The sequence below is a fragment of the Athene noctua genome, chromosome 36 (assembly GCF_965140245.1).
Source record: "Athene noctua chromosome 36, bAthNoc1.hap1.1, whole genome shotgun sequence".
NCBI lineage: Eukaryota > Metazoa > Chordata > Aves > Strigiformes > Strigidae > Athene > Athene noctua.
Genome location: NC_134072.1, coordinates 585,608 through 603,929, shown reverse-complemented (window position 1 = coordinate 603,929; position 18,322 = coordinate 585,608). Strand labels below are relative to the sequence as shown.

The following is an 18,322-nucleotide window of genomic DNA, read 5'->3' as shown; positions in this document are numbered from 1 at the left end:
AGTTTCACCTCCCTCTTGGCAAACAAACGCTTCCTAATGTCCACCCTAAAACTCCCCTGGTGCAGCTGTGAAGCACTCCCACACAGCCTGCCCCTGGACACCGGGGGGAACAAAGACTCAGGCCCACCAAGACAGAGGCCCAAGGCCAGAGGAGGTGACACCATAGCAACAGCATGACGGGCATTTTTGGACACAACTGACTAAGCCGAGGCCGAAGGACGTGCAACATTTCCTAGATAAGGGGGCCAACAAGCAGGACAGCCAGAAGAACCCGGTTCTGAGTCTTGGCACTGTCGAAACTGAGGAAAGGGTGATGAGGAAGACTACCGGCCTTCCTCCCGAAGGCTCCCGAAGACGAGCATCAGGAGGCAATACGCAGGCGCAAAGATGACATAACCTTTCCAGAACTGCTGACACAGGCCTTTTGGATTAGGAACATACAGAGAGCGCTGCATTCCGCCCCCCGCAGTTTAAGGCGGCGACGTACCCTGACCCCAGCGCGGAGCCCCCGCCGGCGGCAGCCCGCAGCCAGCCCCGCCGCCGGGAGGGTGCCGGGTCCCCCCAGCGCGGAGCCCGCACAGCCCCGCACCCAGAACCGCTCCGAACCCCGGGGCCGCACGCCCGGGGCCGAGGCAGAGCCCCCAGCCGCGCCCCGCCTGCCCCTGGCCGAGGCCGGGCACCTCTGGAGAGGAGCTTTCCGCGGCGGGGGCAGGGTCCGCCCGGGGCCCCGCCCGGCCCCTCCCGGGGCTGCGCGGGAAAAGCCCCTCGGGCGGACGCGCCGCCGCCCGCGCCTCTTCCTTCTTTTCCTGGAGCAGGAGCCGCGGGAAACTCTCCTGGGGCGGCCGCTGCCCCGCCGGGCCCTCGGCGCGGGGAGCCCGGCGCGGAGGGAGCCTTTGCAGCGGGGCCGGGCCGAGCCGCCCGCGGGCGGGACCCGCCGAAGGGCCCCGCCAGCAGCCCTGTCCTGGCTCCCGCCGGGGGACGCTCCCGGGTCCAGGCCGCCCTCCGCTCCGAGCGGGGCGAGAGGAGAGAGCCGTCACCCTCCTGTCAGCTCCTCCTCGCCAGGGTGGTCCCGAGGAGCCGGACAGGCGTCGCCGGACTAACGGTGGGACTGGGAGATCTTCAAGGTCTGTTCCAGCCTGGGTGATTCTGTGACTCCGGCGGGTACCGGGAGCCCTTCGCACAGGCGGTTAATGGCGGCGGGGGTTTGAGCACTCGCCACAGCTCACTGCCGTGGGGATCGTGGGCCGACAGAGTCCATCACAAGCCGGCTTCTAACGCTACCGAAAGACCCTGGGCTTCTCTGCACCATGGCGATTAGATGACAGTGCCCTGCTGACATCCCAGCCTGCGGCAGGTTTAAGGTAAAACCATAATGCTTCTGTAAAGTTGAATGTATCTGTGGAAAAAAGCTTGCTTCCCGACTGCCTTGATGCCTTGTCATACCAGAGCCTTTCTCTGAGATTAGCATGTACATCGCTTCTGTACTTTTCTGGGTCTGTAGTGCCTTTGTTGAAAAAAAAATCATTTTTCTCTTGCAAGATACTTTGAAGAAACACAAACTGAACTTTTGTCCGGAAGTGTCTGCAATCTAACAAAGCCAACGTTTGCTGTTCAGACACAAAGGTACTTTCAGCAGGACAGACTTACCTGACCTAATCAAATACCTTCATAGTATGGAAATATAAAAATTACTATTTATTTGTTGAACATTTGTGTGGCAGTACTTGTGCTAACTTTTCAAAGTCTTTGAAAATCAGATGCTTCTGTAAGAAGTTGTGGTGGTAAAGCCAAAAAAGAAAAAAAATTTTCAAGCAAATTTCTTGAGAGTTCTTTTTAAACCTCTGGTCATGCTCTTTTGAGTTGCAGAAGCTCATTATGGCTTTTAACACTTTATGATCCTCTCAGCACTACTGGGATCCTAGACTGGGGAAAAGCTGTTGTTTGTGTGCTGCTTCCTGTGCTTTTCTCTCAAGTTAATACCGTCTGTTTGGTGTGAGGAAAACACCCGCCTTTACTTTTTCCAAGGCTAGATGGCTACCTGTCCCATTTAAAAAAAAAAAATCTGTTTGTGCTGCGTGCTTTGGTATGGCAAGGCTGGCTGTGTTTGCCTACGGATGGGATGGAAGGTTTTTCATGGAGAGGTGATGCCTTTCTTTAAATCACTGACAACTTTTAGGAGAAAATTAACAGCTCTCCAAGCACAGAAGTTTTTCCTCAGGTGCAATTCTAATGTTAAATGGAAATGACGTCCAGTCAAGCTGATCTTGAATCTTATGCTTCAGTCCCGTAAACTATTGCGGAGAAAAGGCAGGGGGTGCCTGAGAAACGAGGGCTGTTAGCGATGGTTGAAGTGAGATGGTCAGGTGGTGAGTTCTTACACTACTGACTAGAGCTCAAATAGAGAAAGTTTTATTTTTTTTTTTTTTTACTTGTGGAGAAGGGACAGCCTGAAGTGCTGTGAGAGCAGCAGTTCAGCAGAAACACTGTTGAACTTTTTCTCGAGTTTGAATTCTAGTTTCCAGTATTATCTTTCTTTATTTGAGAGTGTTTCTTGAAGGACAGAACCGAGAGGACAGATTGTGTTGGCTACTCTGTGAGTAATATGTTTTCATGGAAAACAAGGTTCTTTTGTTTTTTGCCAGCTATTTACATAAAATTCTGTCTAAGGTGTCACTGTTGTGTTCCACCTCCATCGTTTCCACAATATTATGTGTAGCAGTGATTAAAACCTATTATGTTTCAGACTGTGTAGGATTTGGGAATTTTTTTTATCAAGGGAATGCTTTCCTCTGCTGTGTGTACTAACTTTAGAACAGTTTGCTGTAGTGCCTGGCTTATAGAACAGCCCAATAACCAATTAAATATTGTTAGTTGGGCCTCTTTTTTTGGTGTGCATATGTGTTATCCAGATAGCATATTGGAAAAGTGAAATCTGTGTTCTTAAGAATCATATAGGGTGGGGTGGGGGTGTGTGTTTTGGGTTTGTTTGCTTAGTTTTGTAAATGTCCGGTATGTTCTCAAGGAGTATCTCTGTAATATAAAGGAGGTGATACCCGAGTATTTCTAGTCTGTTAGAGGGTATCACTGATTTTATGGAGATGTGCTTTATGAATATAAATACATCATCTGTCTGTTTTCCTAGGTCATAGTCTGTGCATCTTGTATTTTAATCTTGCCTGTAGAGTTAATGGTAGGGGGATGTGTTTTAGAAAACACTTACAGGAGAGGGTGTGTTTGATAAACTTGTCAAATTCAACAGTCTAAATGTTTATTCTTGGCTAAAAGAAGTTGTTTATGTACTCGCTGTAGACTTTGCTGTCGTTGTTTCTTACCCCTTTTCAGGTGCTGCCCCTGTATGCCACAGGGGATATTTGCTTGTAAATGCCTGTCCCTTTTCAGTAGAAGATGGCAATCTTGTCCTGTTTTTCCTCTCTTACAAACTCTTCCTGTCTGTTCAGAGTGGGCGAAGGAGCTTTCTGCTCAGTGCACAGTTCCTGTGAGTTGTTTAGGCTAGTCTTTTAAATGTAAGTCTTTGCTGTGTCGGTGTTTGGCTCGGTAAGTCAGTTGAAGTGTCCGATCATGTAGCTGTGTGGTCAGAAATATTGCCCCAAGGGAAGACTTGTGAGGAGAGAGGAGGAGGAGATGATTTCTTTCAATATCCCCAAGGTAAATCCTGTACCTTGTACAGACCAGATCCTTCTCGCTTACTGCAAGTGTATTTTCACGAGTAGTTCTGTGGCAATTAAATTGGTCTCACCCAGGCCGAGGGGTTTTTCTCCTTTCGCTCAGAGTCTGTGCTGGATTGGTGCTGAGCTAGATGGGTTTCCTGACTGTTGGAGTCTGTGCAGGCTCCTAACGCTGCCGGGGGTGCCGGGGAGAAGCAGAGCCACAGACACAGCTGTGGAGGGGAGAGGTGGGAGGACAGACAGCAGTCTGGATTTAGACTGGTTTACAATGTACCCAAGAATTTGCATCCTTTTCCAGTAGATCAATTAGTTTAAGAAAGCTTCTAATCTCTGTCTACAGTTTCTCTGCTGTTATTCTCCTCCTGCAGTTGTGTGCCCTGTGAAACGGGTACAGCTGGGTGTGCATGTCTGCCTGTCCCAGCTGTACGCAGGCACCTGTAACCGCGTCGGTGAATGCGAATCCTGGTGAAGTACTTCGAGTTTCTATATTGGCGAGATAGCTCGGAGGTTTTGTGATGGGGAGAACACGACTGTTAGCTCTGTAGGATCAGCTCTTATCCATAGAGGGATGCGCATTAATCTTACCCCAGTTAAATATGATGAGGATGCCCGTGTCACAGGCTGAACTCTGTATCTCAGGGGTTTGGGGAAGATGATACGCTCAGATCTGGGCTTTAACACCCGTCCCATCCATCAGCTGACCTTCCGGCACTGTTGGTTGTGTTTGTTTGAGATAGTTCCTTTACTGCGTGGGGTGTCTCCGAGGGGCTGATATTTATGAGGGAGTGTGTTGCTGGAGTCATACAGCAATGCTGACAGTGAGCAATGTGCCGCTGTGAATGGAAAACGTCTGGTATTTTAGTCTGTTGTTTCCTTACCGTGTAGCTTTTTCCCAGACGAGTTCTGTGTTGCAAGCTAGTAAAAAGAAAAACTTCACCTGGAAGGATTTTCATCGTATTTTATTTGGCAAAGCGCTTCGTGACTCTTGTTAGCAGGTTAGAATACAAAAATGTAATGATTAAAGGAGAGTGAAACTTTAAACAGATTTTTGAAGGCAGTTTTGAGGAACTTTTTGTATATGCATGAGAAGTCGTGTACCAGCTATAGTACCTGAACCTTTCTGCATCAATATACAAAAATCTACTGAAAGGTGAAACTGCTGCAGAGAAAATATTGGTGTGACATTCCAATATTATCCGCAGAACAGAGAAAAACTTGTCAAAATTATTTCCATCAAACTTTGGATTTTTCTTACAGATGGGGAGGATCTTATCTGTGTCATGTACCCTGTTTCACTCGAGAGATTTTTGTCAGCAGTAATTTGTATATATGCCTGTAGGCCCTGAAGAATATCAGCTAACAATAACCTGAAATTCAGTACTGGAAAGCTGCGTTTCGTCGTAAGCGCTCTCAGGATTTACCGATACATCGCATTACCTGGGCAAGTATATGGTAGGAGATGACAGTGAACAGCAGCAGGTGAGGTTGCTGTAGACAGATTTCAGGTGGGTGGATTTAAACAAATAGTGGTTGGAGGGGTTTTTAGTTGGTTGCTTGTGGTTTTGTTTTCTTCCTCTTATCTTTGAATCTCATCAGTTTACTTAAGGGACATAATTGTATAGAATGTTGGTGTGGGTAACCTAACAAGCTGCTCAGAAAAGTGAATGCATAAGCCATTCCTACTTTAAGTTGGTCCAGACTTGCTGCTGGAACACTAAGCTTGCCTCGGGGGGCGTGACGGGCGCTGTGGTGTTGCTCTGTCTCTCTCTGGCTGGCTCGCTGCTGATGGCTCTTAGCTCCTGCGGCCACTTGCAGGGGGCTCCTGGCTTCCCTGCAGTCACCTGGTAGGATTTCACCTGGGCGCTGTATGGTGAGCCGGCAAAACAGTACCTCTGCTCTGCTGCTTTCCCAGGGGAGGCTTGAATGTTTGTGCCCCTCCCTTAGTGGAAAATCAGTCACAGCTCATCACCGGGGCAACGCCACCAAAAGGCTAGAGAGAAACTTGCCCGGGCTTGTAGGGCGGGTACAGCATCCTCAGGAGGCGAACGGGTTTCACTTCAACTTGAAGCTAAGGGTAGTGGCGGTGTTAGCAGCTTCTAAACCAGGTCAGTTAATGGGAACTAGCTGCAGGCTTGCTGAAGCCGCACTAATCCGGCTGCTCTCAAAGAAGTGTGTGTCTCTGATCAGCTCATTCTCTCTGAGCAGGCTGAAAAACAGCCCCAGGATAGGAGTGCTTAGTCTAGAATCCTGTCGATTTTGTTTTGGGGTTGTCTTTAGCTGTTGGAGATTAATGAATGAAAATGGTGTCTGAGTTTACAACCAGTTCCCATCCCTTGGCAGTGTTATTTCCAGCTGTTCTCTCCTTGGCTCACCGGAGCCCATCAGCTGAAGGACTCTGCTCTTCTGCCCTGGGGGAGTGGGGTGCAGCCTTCAGCGTCTAGTAACTAGTGAGGTGATAGCAGAGGGTGTTGAAGCCTTTTTTGCTTTTCCACCTGTGTAAGTACTGTGCTGTGTATTTGTTGGAACCATGTCCAAATCCACCAGTGGTCTTTGCTCTTGTCTTGTTTTTGCCCCTATCACAATCTCCCCTGACCTCAGAAGAGGAGCCTCCCTTGATTCCACCGGCAGCCATCAGACACAGCGACAGCATGTTGGGGATATTCGCTGCCGTGGAAGTGCAGACAGCACCTTAGATGCTTGATAGCAAACCACAAGCAAAGGCTCTGCTTAGGAAGGTCTGTGTGTGCTGGCGTTTGGGTAAGCACCTGGCGTATGGATGGCGGGTTTCTTCGATTTCTCGGGGTCCCACTGGAAGGGGAAGGCGAAGGTGGTGAGTCTGAGTGTCCCTCTGAAGTGTCTGCATCTCCTAGAGGCAGCCCTGATATTTTGGTTCTGTAAAGGTTTGATTTGACCTCTGGTTCCTCCAGAGGTATTACACACGTGGAATTCTTTGCCGCTGCAGTTTACCATTAAGGTGTTTCCTTTTGGGGAAGGAAGTGGAGTGCAAAGTGCACTTGTTCAGGAGGAAGAGTCTTAAATGAGAGGAACAGTGATCTCTGCTAGCTGACAGCTGAGGCAGGAAAAAACCTTTTGTGGGAGGTGTTGGGTCAGAAATAGTTGCCAGGAAGGTATTGCCCAAATTCGGTGGGATATGCCTCCTGTAGTTTTTTTTTTCTTTTTTTAATACTGCCTTCATTTTGTAGGTAATATTTATTTTATAGGAAGTGCTGAAGAGGGGTAACTTGTTTAAAAAGGGTTTTTCTCTGACCTGAACGGCAGTTTCTACAGATGAATGTGTTGTATCTTTTTTTATGAATAGCTTTAAAGCGAGAGCAGAAACCCTTACTTTTCTCTTGATAGAGGAAGAGAACGAACCTGTTTAATCTTTGCATTGTTCTTGAGTTTTCTTTTGGGTGGGGACCCAACTCCTTGGACAGCTGCTGTTGTGTAGCCCTGGTATTTGTTCTGGTTCCATTACGGCTCCAAGGTGGCTGTAAGGCTAGTTTTGGGCATTAGAGCCTGATCCTAATACCCCCGATGCATTCTCTCTTCTCATGCTGAGGAGTCTTTGCCATTAATTGCGTCATTTTGTGCAGAGACTGCATCTAGTTCTGTTGCTTTTGCAGGGCAACTCTAAAGAGAGGAATGGATACTGATAATTGCTGGAACACCTCAATGCTGTGTGAGAGCTGGGAGAAGTGTTCCTATCCATTGGCTTTGTAGTAAGACCTTGCTGAAGTTTTTGCTCGCCTTTTTACACAGCAGCATGATGCTCAGCTTCATGCAGGAACTTAACATGTGTCAAAAACCAGTCAGTGTGAATTGTCAACTTGGGCCCAGGGCAGGGAGCTCTCAGCTGGCCAGCTTTATCTAGCTGGTCTCCTGTGCTTGAGGAGGCAGAGGCTCACCCCTTTAGCTGGCAAGGCTCTAGGGAGGTTGTGTAGGTGTGCTTGCTTTGAAGCCGTTCTTGACAGGGCCCACTGTTTGAAGGGAAACAAAATAAAACAAGTGATTCTGCTCTAAGATAAAACACAAGTAGAAGCTACTGATCTTGTTAATCGTTGCTCCTTTGATGGCCGTGTGGCTAGGCAGTGCATCCAAACATGGATAAGCATTGTGCTCTTGTGGAGACCTGCACTCTCCCGGAGCTGCCCAAGGACAAGGCTGTTTTGTTCTGCTGCTGTTTGTTCACAGTCACTATTTTCCCATAGTCTGTGTGTTCCCATAGTCCTTACACTGAAATGGGGAGGGAGAAATCGAAAGATAAAGACACTCTCCTGATGTTCTCTGTATGCTTGCTTCCATTCTGGTCTTGCCATCTGATATTTCTATATTTGTGCTGTTCTTCCTGGGTCATTATGAAGGGGCAACTCACAGGGGATACGTGAGCTCTATTACAGAACGATGAAGGGGATGAGAGCTTTGAAAGATAGAGTGTGACATAAACACTGTTTTGGCTTTTCCCCTGTATTTATATCTTCAAATTTAGAGGAAAAAAATAATTAAATTACCTAAAGCCTACCACCATATTCTGAAGCAAAAATGTAATTTAGAGTAGTTGGGAAAAGGAGCTGTAAAAGAAGAGTACAGTCATCGCCTGATCTCATCTTCTTTTAGAGAGCTTTGTGATTTTTGACACCTGTACGCAGCCTGGTGTGTTGTTCGTGGGGCTTCTTTGTTGTAGTTGATAAAGTCAGCCATAAATAATTGTTCTGTTCTGTTTGAACAGTTGCCCGGTCAGGGAATTGGCACGTGCAAGGTAAGCAAGGAAATAATGCTGACTTTCTCAGAAACAAGTTTTTGTTGGTTTTTTTGGTTTTTTGTTTTTTTTTTTTTTTTTAAAAAAAATGAAAAAGAAGAGAAGGTGCAGCATAGGAGAAATCCAAATTTTCCAGCCCATTACTTGTCAAAGATGAGGAGCGTTACAGAACAATTATGTAGTTTATGTGAGTATCCTTTAGGACTTGCCGCATACCAGTGTTTGTACATGTGGTAATGCATAGTCATTTTTGCCTTGATGACTGGCAGACAAATGTATGGGACAGAATCAATATCACATACAAATACGAAAGTGCTTCCAAAGGTGTTAAAGTTGTTCTAACACATCTATGATGTATTCTGTCAGCTACAGGTAAAACTTGAGTGAGAGAATAGGAAGCAAGAGTGGGAGAGGAACTGAAACGAACAGTGGAGAAGATGAGCGTGGTGTTCATGCAACTGCTTGTAAGTCGGGCAGTTGAGGGGCTGCCTCCAGGAATAGACTGCCTGGGGTGGGTGTTCCAGGGTGTGGGCAAACACTGACAGGTTTTGAGCGGCTGAATACAGGGTCTGTTCTCAGGGACATCAAGTCTACTAGAACGCAAAGGGTTTCCAGGTGGTATAAATGTAGTTTACTCCTTTTTTAAGTTTTCTTTATGCTGTGAGAAAAGAAGAAAATGTCAGTTGTGCAAAGAAGCCCACAGTCTGGGAGCTCAGAGTTCTTACTGTATACCTAGCAGTCACATTTATGACTTTATTGTACTTTCACCCACCTGGTTTGTCTTAAATAATGTATATTTGGTCTTTTTCTATTAATAAATTTCCTTTTAGTCTGAAAGGTCTTCTTTTGCTTGCTGTCTGCAGCAATGGAATGCAAGGGAGGTGTTCAGAGGGAAGACTGCTGTGAAGCCTTCAGATGGACTGTGTTACTGTCTTCTGAGATGATTGAAAATGGATGCAGTAGGAATGTATTGCCAGACAGGTTTTCCATCTGTGAAGCTCTTGTTTAATCCATGATAACTCGAGACGGTAATCCCTTTCTGGGGTGGCTCAGTCCACTCTTTGAAGCGAAGTTTCTAGGCGGTGTTCTTAGCTATTTAATTATTTCAGATATTTAGGAGATAATACTACTTTCTTCAAGGTTGCTTTTAATTATGCTCTCATCTGCCAAACTTCAGGAATATTTTGTCCTAGTGTGAAACCGGGGACAAGCATGAACTCAAAAAGTCCTTCTTCAATGCTCAGGATTACATGATTTGCTGTATCACCTGAGCAAATGACCAGCACTTAAAGAGCTGAAAGAGTTACACAGCTCAAATCATACACATCTTGAGAAAGAAAAGAATTCTGGTCATTTCAACATGGCTGTGAAAATAGTGTGCCATTTTAAGATAACGGAGATAGCGGAAAACCGGGTGAGGAAAAAAAAGTTCATTTACAACTGTTGGGGGGAAGTGGAGAGAACGGTGGTCTTTGTGTGCCTGTAAATTTGCCAGGCAGTCCCCATAACTGCAAGTATGCTTTTTGTTAAACTCCTGGTTCCTTCCCTTGATGGATGACCAGCAGGCTCTTAATGTTTCTGGGGACTGTTGCATAATGTATATGGATAAATGACACTGAATGTGCTCTACAGTCTGGAGAAACACAACTTGTGGCAACGATCCTAGAAAGCAAGGGGTACTGTTGAGCAGAACTTTTGTGCGTGAATCATCATCATCAGCTTGAGTTAGGTTTTGGTGACTGGTGTACTGTGTCTGTGTCACTTCAGTGGGGTGCTGCTGAAATGCAGATTCTTGGATAAACTTGAGGCTTATGCAGGGCTTCCTAGTGGGCATGAGATCTTTCTTCATGTGCCACCCTGTATGAAGTGGACTCTGCTGTGTCATTCCGCGTTCTCTCACCTTTCTTTTGCATGGGGTCCTCCTGGCTGTGCCATGTGTTTTGAGGTCAGCTGCCTGAGGAGCACAGTAAGAGAAGAGCTCAGCTCTGAAGCTCAGGGCTGTGGTCTTGCAGCAGCAAAACCGCAGTGATCTTGCTGCTGTGAGAATTGTTCTCGATGCGGCATCCACGCGTGCAGCAGTATCTATGAATTGTCTGCTTTTGCTTTAGGGTTTCTTTCAATGCTCATAATTTCTTGAGGCAAAAAACCAGGAAGTAACGTTAATTTTTTGAGACGTAATGTGATGAGGCGTTTAGATGTTTATGTGATGCGTGATCTGCACCCCGAGTTGTGCCTGCAGGAAGAACCTCCTGGCCAAATACTTGGTTCCTAACTGTGCTGTGCCGATCTAGTTATCCTGTAATGGTCTGAGGTAGAATGTCGCTTCTGAGCGAAGGTCCCTCGGAAAGGCTGGGGCTAAAGGGAGAATGTAGATACAGATTGGAATTGTTACTCTGCAGCATAATAGTTGTACTCCCAGGTGCCTCAAATACGACATACAACAGTAGCTTGTTTCTCTCATTATTTTCGCCTGTAAGAAAAACAGAATGGGAAAAGCGAAGGAAGTTAAAATGATCTAAAATATTTCCAGACTGGAAAGGTGAAAGGAGACTCCTGGAACGCCTGGGAACACCTCTTTACAAAGACTGTTTCCTCGAGGAGAAGCTGCAGTGGGGGCTCTCCAGCTCGGGAGGGAACAGACGCGCCTTTTGGAAACGGTGTAGGATGAGGGGAGAAGTGGGGTGATGTCATCACTGTGTGTCAAGAGACAAAAAAGAATTATTTAGCGATTTTTGAATAGAAGTTGTTCCTCTCCCCTGAGTTGGCCATGAGGACGCGTAACAAGCCTCCTGCAGCCTTTTCTCTTCATTTAAAGGCATTGCAGAACACTGCAGCGAGGCTTTGACTCTGGAGAGCTGGAATAAAGCGCTGGCTACTGAAGGTTTGCTCTGGGGCCTTGCTCGAGCCCGTTCCTGTGCCTGCACTGACCCCTAGTGACGGCAGAGACAGTGAGATAATGTAGAGATTGGGTTGTTTTAAAAAATAAATATATATCTTTACAGAACGGCTTGCTTTACAAGGGAGCTTTTATTAGCAAATGTCTTCATTAGGAGGAAATGGTCAAAATCCTTCTGCCTTAAGCAGTCTCTAAGTTCTCAGGGAAGTTTTTCTCAGTTTTTATTTTACAACAACCAATTTTTTCCTCATTTGGGTGCTGTCTGATTTGACTACGTTAATTAGTAAATAGCTTCATTAAAATATCAGTGCTGCTAAGATGCTGGGAGTTAATGGTTTAAATTTGGCCATGTAAGTTTGTTCAGGAATGCTGGATCTCAGGCTGGAATCTTTGCAAACTGTTAGTACCATACAGGTGATACCATTGTTAATCCGTTTGCGATCTGATGTGATGCACCTACAGGAGATGTCTGATGATCTTGAGAAGTACCATCTGGAAAAACGTCAGTATAGTCTAACAAGTATAAGGTGAAAGCCACAAATCATTTCTTTCCCTTGGGCCTTTCAGCTCAGCAGCAGACGATGTACATGCATAGGGAATGCCAAGGCAAGTTCAGCTCTCCTTCAGCAGCCCTCTGCCTCTGATGTTTGGATTGTTATCTCAGGACTTAGTTGGTGGTAAAGCCAAAAAAGAAAAAAAATTTTCAAGCAAATTTCTTGAGAGTTCTTTTTAAACCTCTGGTCATGCTCTTTTGAGTTGCAGAAGCTCATTATGGCTTTTAACACTTTATGATCCTCTCAGCACTACTGGGATCCTAGACTGGGGAAAAGCTGTTGTTTGTGTGCTGCTTCCTGTGCTTTTCTCTCAAGTTAATACCGTCTGTTTGGTGTGAGGAAAACACCCGCCTTTACTTTTTCCAAGGCTAGATGGCTACCTGTCCCATTTAAAAAAAAAAAATCTGTTTGTGCTGCGTGCTTTGGTATGGCAAGGCTGGCTGTGTTTGCCTACGGATGGGATGGAAGGTTTTTCATGGAGAGGTGATGCCTTTCTTTAAATCACTGACAACTTTTAGGAGAAAATTAACAGCTCTCCAAGCACAGAAGTTTTTCCTCAGGTGCAATTCTAATGTTAAATGGAAATGACGTCCAGTCAAGCTGATCTTGAATCTTATGCTTCAGTCCCGTAAACTATTGCGGAGAAAAGGCAGGGGGTGCCTGAGAAACGAGGGCTGTTAGCGATGGTTGAAGTGAGATGGTCAGGTGGTGAGTTCTTACACTACTGACTAGAGCTCAAATAGAGAAAGTTTTATTTTTTTTTTTTTTTACTTGTGGAGAAGGGACAGCCTGAAGTGCTGTGAGAGCAGCAGTTCAGCAGAAACACTGTTGAACTTTTTCTCGAGTTTGAATTCTAGTTTCCAGTATTATCTTTCTTTATTTGAGAGTGTTTCTTGAAGGACAGAACCGAGAGGACAGATTGTGTTGGCTACTCTGTGAGTAATATGTTTTCATGGAAAACAAGGTTCTTTTGTTTTTTGCCAGCTATTTACATAAAATTCTGTCTAAGGTGTCACTGTTGTGTTCCACCTCCATCGTTTCCACAATATTATGTGTAGCAGTGATTAAAACCTATTATGTTTCAGACTGTGTAGGATTTGGGAATTTTTTTTATCAAGGGAATGCTTTCCTCTGCTGTGTGTACTAACTTTAGAACAGTTTGCTGTAGTGCCTGGCTTATAGAACAGCCCAATAACCAATTAAATATTGTTAGTTGGGCCTCTTTTTTTGGTGTGCATATGTGTTATCCAGATAGCATATTGGAAAAGTGAAATCTGTGTTCTTAAGAATCATATAGGGTGGGGTGGGGGTGTGTGTTTTGGGTTTGTTTGCTTAGTTTTGTAGATGTCCGGTATGTTCTCAAGGAGTATCTCTGTAATATAAAGGAGGTGATACCCGAGTATTTCTAGTCTGTTAGAGGGTATCACTGATTTTATGGAGATGTGCTTTATGAATATAAATACATCATCTGTCTGTTTTCCTAGGCCATAGTCTGTGCATCTTGTATTTTAATCTTGCCTGTAGAGTTAATGGTAGGGGGATGTGTTTTAGAAAACACTTATAGGAGAGGGTGTGTTTGATAAACTTGTCAAATTCAACAGTCTAAATGTTTATTCTTGGCTAAAAGAAGTTGTTTATGTACTCGCTGTAGACTTTGCTGTCGTTGTTTCTTACCCCTTTTCAGGTGCTGCCCCTGTATGCCACAGGGGGTATTTGCTTGTAAATGCCTGTCCCTTTTCAGTAGAAGATGGCAATCTTGTCCTGTTTTTCCTCTCTTACAAACTCTTCCTGTCTGTTCAGAGTGGGCGAAGGAGCTTTCTGCTCAGTGCACAGTTCCTGTGAGTTGTTTAGGCTAGTCTTTTAAATGTAAGTCTTTGCTGTGTCGGTGTTTGGCTCGGTAAGTCAGTTGAAGTGTCCGATCATGTAGCTGTGTGGTCAGAAATATTGCCCCAAGGGAAGACTTGTGAGGAGAGAGGAGGAGGAGATGATTTCTTTCAATATCCCCAAGGTAAATCCTGTACCTTGTACAGACCAGATCCTTCTCGCTTACTGCAAGTGTATTTTCACGAGTAGTTCTGTGGCAATTAAATTGGTCTCACCCAGGCCGAGGGGTTTTTCTCCTTTCGCTCAGAGTCTGTGCTGGATTGGTGCTGAGCTTAGATGGGTTTCCTGACTGTTGGAGTCTGTGCAGGCTCCTAACGCTGCCGGGGGTGCCGGGGAGAAGCAGAGCCACAGACACAGCTGTGGAGGGGAGAGGTGGGAGGACAGACAGCAGTCTGGATTTAGACTGGTTTACAATGTACCCAAGAATTTGCATCCTTTTCCAGTAGATCAATTAGTTTAAGAAAGCTTCTAATCTCTGTCTACAGTTTCTCTGCTGTTATTCTCCTCCTGCAGTTGTGTGCCCTGTGAAACGGGTACAGCTGGGTGTGCGTGTCTGCCTGTCCCAGCTGTACGCAGGCACCTGTAACCGCGTCGGTGAATGCGAATCCTGGTGAAGTACTTCGAGTTTCTATATTGGCGAGATAGCTCGGAGGTTTTGTGATGGGGAGAACACGACTGTTAGCTCTGTAGGATCAGCTCTTATCCATAGAGGGATGCGCATTAATCTTACCCCAGTTAAATATGATGAGGATGCCCGTGTCACAGGCTGAACTCTGTATCTCAGGGGTTTGGGGAAGATGATACGCTCAGATCTGGGCTTTAACACCCGTCCCATCCATCAGCTGACCTTCCGGCACTGTTGGTTGTGTTTGTTTGAGATAGTTCCTTTACTGCGTGGGGTGTCTCCGAGGGGCTGATATTTATGAGGGAGTGTGTTGCTGGAGTCATACAGCAATGCTGACAGTGAGCAATGTGCCGCTGTGAATGGAAAACGTCTGGTATTTTAGTCTGTTGTTTCCTTACCGTGTAGCTTTTTCCCAGACGAGTTCTGTGTTGCAAGCTAGTAAAAAGAAAAACTTCACCTGGAAGGATTTTCATCGTATTTTATTTGGCAAAGCGCTTCGTGACTCTTGTTAGCAGGTTAGAATACAAAAATGTAATGATTAAAGGAGAGTGAAACTTTAAACAGATTTTTGAAGGCAGTTTTGAGGAACTTTTTGTATATGCATGAGAAGTCGTGTACCAGCTATAGTACCTGAACCTTTCTGCATCAATATACAAAAATCTACTGAAAGGTGAAACTGCTGCAGAGAAAATATTGGTGTGACATTCCAATATTATCCGCAGAACAGAGAAAAACTTGTCAAAATTATTTCCATCAAACTTTGGATTTTTCTTACAGATGGGGAGGATCTTATCTGTGTCATGTACCCTGTTTCACTCGAGAGATTTTTGTCAGCAGTAATTTGTATATATGCCTGTAGGCCCTGAAGAATATCAGCTAACAATAACCTGAAATTCAGTACTGGAAAGCTGCGTTTCGTCGTAAGCGCTCTCAGGATTTACCGATACATCGCATTACCTGGGCAAGTATATGGTAGGAGATGACAGTGAACAGCAGCAGGTGAGGTTGCTGTAGACAGATTTCAGGTGGGTGGATTTAAACAAATAGTGGTTGGAGGGGTTTTTAGTTGGTTGCTTGTGGTTTTGTTTTCTTCCTTTTATCTTTGAATCTCATCAGTTTACTTAAGGGACATAATTGTATAGAATGTTGGTGTGGGTAACCTAACAAGCTGCTCAGAAAAGTGAATGCATAAGCCATTCCTACTTTAAGTTGGTCCAGACTTGCTGCTGGAACACTAAGCTTGCCTCGGGGGGCGTGACGGGCGCTGTGGTGTTGCTCTGTCTCTCTCTGGCTGGCTCGCTGCTGATGGCTCTTAGCTCCTGCGGCCACTTGCAGGGGGCTCCTGGCTTCCCTGCAGTCACCTGGTAGGATTTCACCTGGGCGCTGTATGGTGAGCCGGCAAAACAGTACCTCTGCTCTGCTGCTTTCCCAGGGGAGGCTTGAATGTTTGTGCCCCTCCCTTAGTGGAAAATCAGTCACAGCTCATCACCGGGGCAACGCCACCAAAAGGCTAGAGAGAAACTTGCCCGGGCTTGTAGGGCGGGTACAGCATCCTCAGGAGGCGAACGGGTTTCACTTCAACTTGAAGCTAAGGGTAGTGGCGGTGTTAGCAGCTTCTAAACCGGGTCAGTTAATGGGAACTAGCTGCAGGCTTGCTGAAGCCGCACTAATCTGGCTGCTCTCAAAGAAGTGTGTGTCTCTGATCAGCTCATTCTCTCTGAGCAGGCTGAAAAACAGCCCCAGGATAGGAGTGCTTAGTCTAGAATCCTGTCGATTTTGTTTTGGGGTTGTCTTTAGCTGTTGGAGATTAATGAATGAAAATGGTGTCTGAGTTTACAACCAGTTCCCATCCCTTGGCAGTGTTATTTCCAGCTGTTCTCTCCTTGGCTCACCGGAGCCCATCAGCTGAAGGACTCTGCTCTTCTGCCCTGGGGGAGTGGGGTGCAGCCTTCAGCGTCTAGTAACTAGTGAGGTGATAGCAGAGGGTGTTGAAGCCTTTTTTGCTTTTCCACCTGTGTAAGTACTGTGCTGTGTATTTGTTGGAACCATGTCCAAATCCACCAGTGGTCTTTGCTCTTGTCTTGTTTTTGCCCCTATCACAATCTCCCCTGACCTCAGAAGAGGAGCCTCCCTTGATTCCACCGGCAGCCATCAGACACAGCGACAGCATGTTGGGGATTTTCGCTGCCGTGGAAGTGCAGACAGCACCTTAGATGCTTGATAGCAAACCACAAGCAAAGGCTCTGCTTAGGAAGGTCTGTGTGTGCTGGCGTTTGGGTAAGCACCTGGCGTATGGATGGCGGGTTTCTTCGATTTCTCGGGGTCCCACTGGAAGGGGAAGGCGAAGGTGGTGAGTCTGAGTGTCCCTCTGAAGTGTCTGCATCTCCTAGAGGCAGCCCTGATATTTTGGTTCTGTAAAGGTTTGATTTGACCTCTGGTTCCTCCAGAGGTATTACACACGTGGAATTCTTTGCCGCTGCAGTTTACCATTAAGGTGTTTCCTTTTGGGGAAGGAAGTGGAGTGCAAAGTGCACTTGTTCAGGAGGAAGAGTCTTAAATGAGAGGAACAGTGATCTCTGCTAGCTGACAGCTGAGGCAGGAAAAAACCTTTTGTGGGAGGTGTTGGGTCAGAAATAGTTGCCAGGAAGGTATTGCCCAAATTCGGTGGGATATGCCTCCTGTAGTTTTTTTTTTCTTTTTTTAATACTGCCTTCATTTTGTAGGTAATATTTATTTTATAGGAAGTGCTGAAGAGGGGTAACTTGTTTAAAAAGGGTTTTTCTCTGACCTGAACGGCAGTTTCTACAGATGAATGTGTTGTATCTTTTTTTATGAATAGCTTTAAAGCGAGAGCAGAAACCCTTACTTTTCTCTTGATAGAGGAAGAGAACGAACCTGTTTAATCTTTGCATTGTTCTTGAGTTTTCTTTTGGGTGGGGACCCAACTCCTTGGACAGCTGCTGTTGTGTAGCCCTGGTATTTGTTCTGGTTCCATTACGGCTCCAAGGTGGCTGTAAGGCTAGTTTTGGGCATTAGAGCCTGATCCTAATACCCCCGATGCATTCTCTCTTCTCATGCTGAGGAGTCTTTGCCATTAATTGCGTCATTTTGTGCAGAGACTGCATCTAGTTCTGTTGCTTTTGCAGGGCAACTCTAAAGAGAGGAATGGATACTGATAATTGCTGGAACACCTCAATGCTGTGTGAGAGCTGGGAGAAGTGTTCCTATCCATTGGCTTTGTAGTAAGACCTTGCTGAAGTTTTTGCTCGCCTTTTTACACAGCAGCATGATGCTCAGCTTCATGCAGGAACTTAACATGTGTCAAAAACCAGTCAGTGTGAATTGTCAACTTGGGCCCAGGGCAGGGAGCTCTCAGCTGGCCAGCTTTATCTAGCTGGTCTCCTGTGCTTGAGGAGGCAGAGGCTCACCCCTTTAGCTGGCAAGGCTCTAGGGAGGTTGTGTAGGTGTGCTTGCTTTGAAGCCGTTCTTGACAGGGCCCACTGTTTGAAGGGAAACAAAATAAAACAAGTGATTCTGCTCTAAGATAAAACACAAGTAGAAGCTACTGATCTTGTTAATCGTTGCTCCTTTGATGGCCGTGTGGCTAGGCAGTGCATCCAAACATGGATAAGCATTGTGCTCTTGTGGAGACCTGCACTCTCCCGGAGCTGCCCAAGGACAAGGCTGTTTTGTTCTGCTGCTGTTTGTTCACAGTCACTATTTTCCCATAGTCTGTGTGTTCCCATAGTCCTTACACTGAAATGGGGAGGGAGAAATCGAAAGATAAAGACACTCTCCTGATGTTCTCTGTATGCTTGCTTCCATTCTGGTCTTGCCATCTGATATTTCTATATTTGTGCTGTTCTTCCTGGGTCATTATGAAGGGGCAACTCACAGGGGATACGTGAGCTCTATTAC

The 18,322-nt window shown here is 45.9% G+C and overlaps 1 protein-coding gene across 1 annotated transcript in view; it reads left to right on the top strand.

Annotated features, from left to right (window-relative positions):
* Positions 1 to 444: 444 nt before the first annotated feature.
* Positions 445 to 18,322, top strand: part of LOC141972868 (acrosin-like) — a 40,668-nt gene continuing 22,790 nt past the window's right edge. The window contains exon 1 of the mRNA XM_074930906.1: positions 445 to 1,361. The gene's annotated coding sequence lies outside the window, so the exon portion shown is untranslated. The remainder of the gene's footprint in view (positions 1,362 to 18,322) is intronic.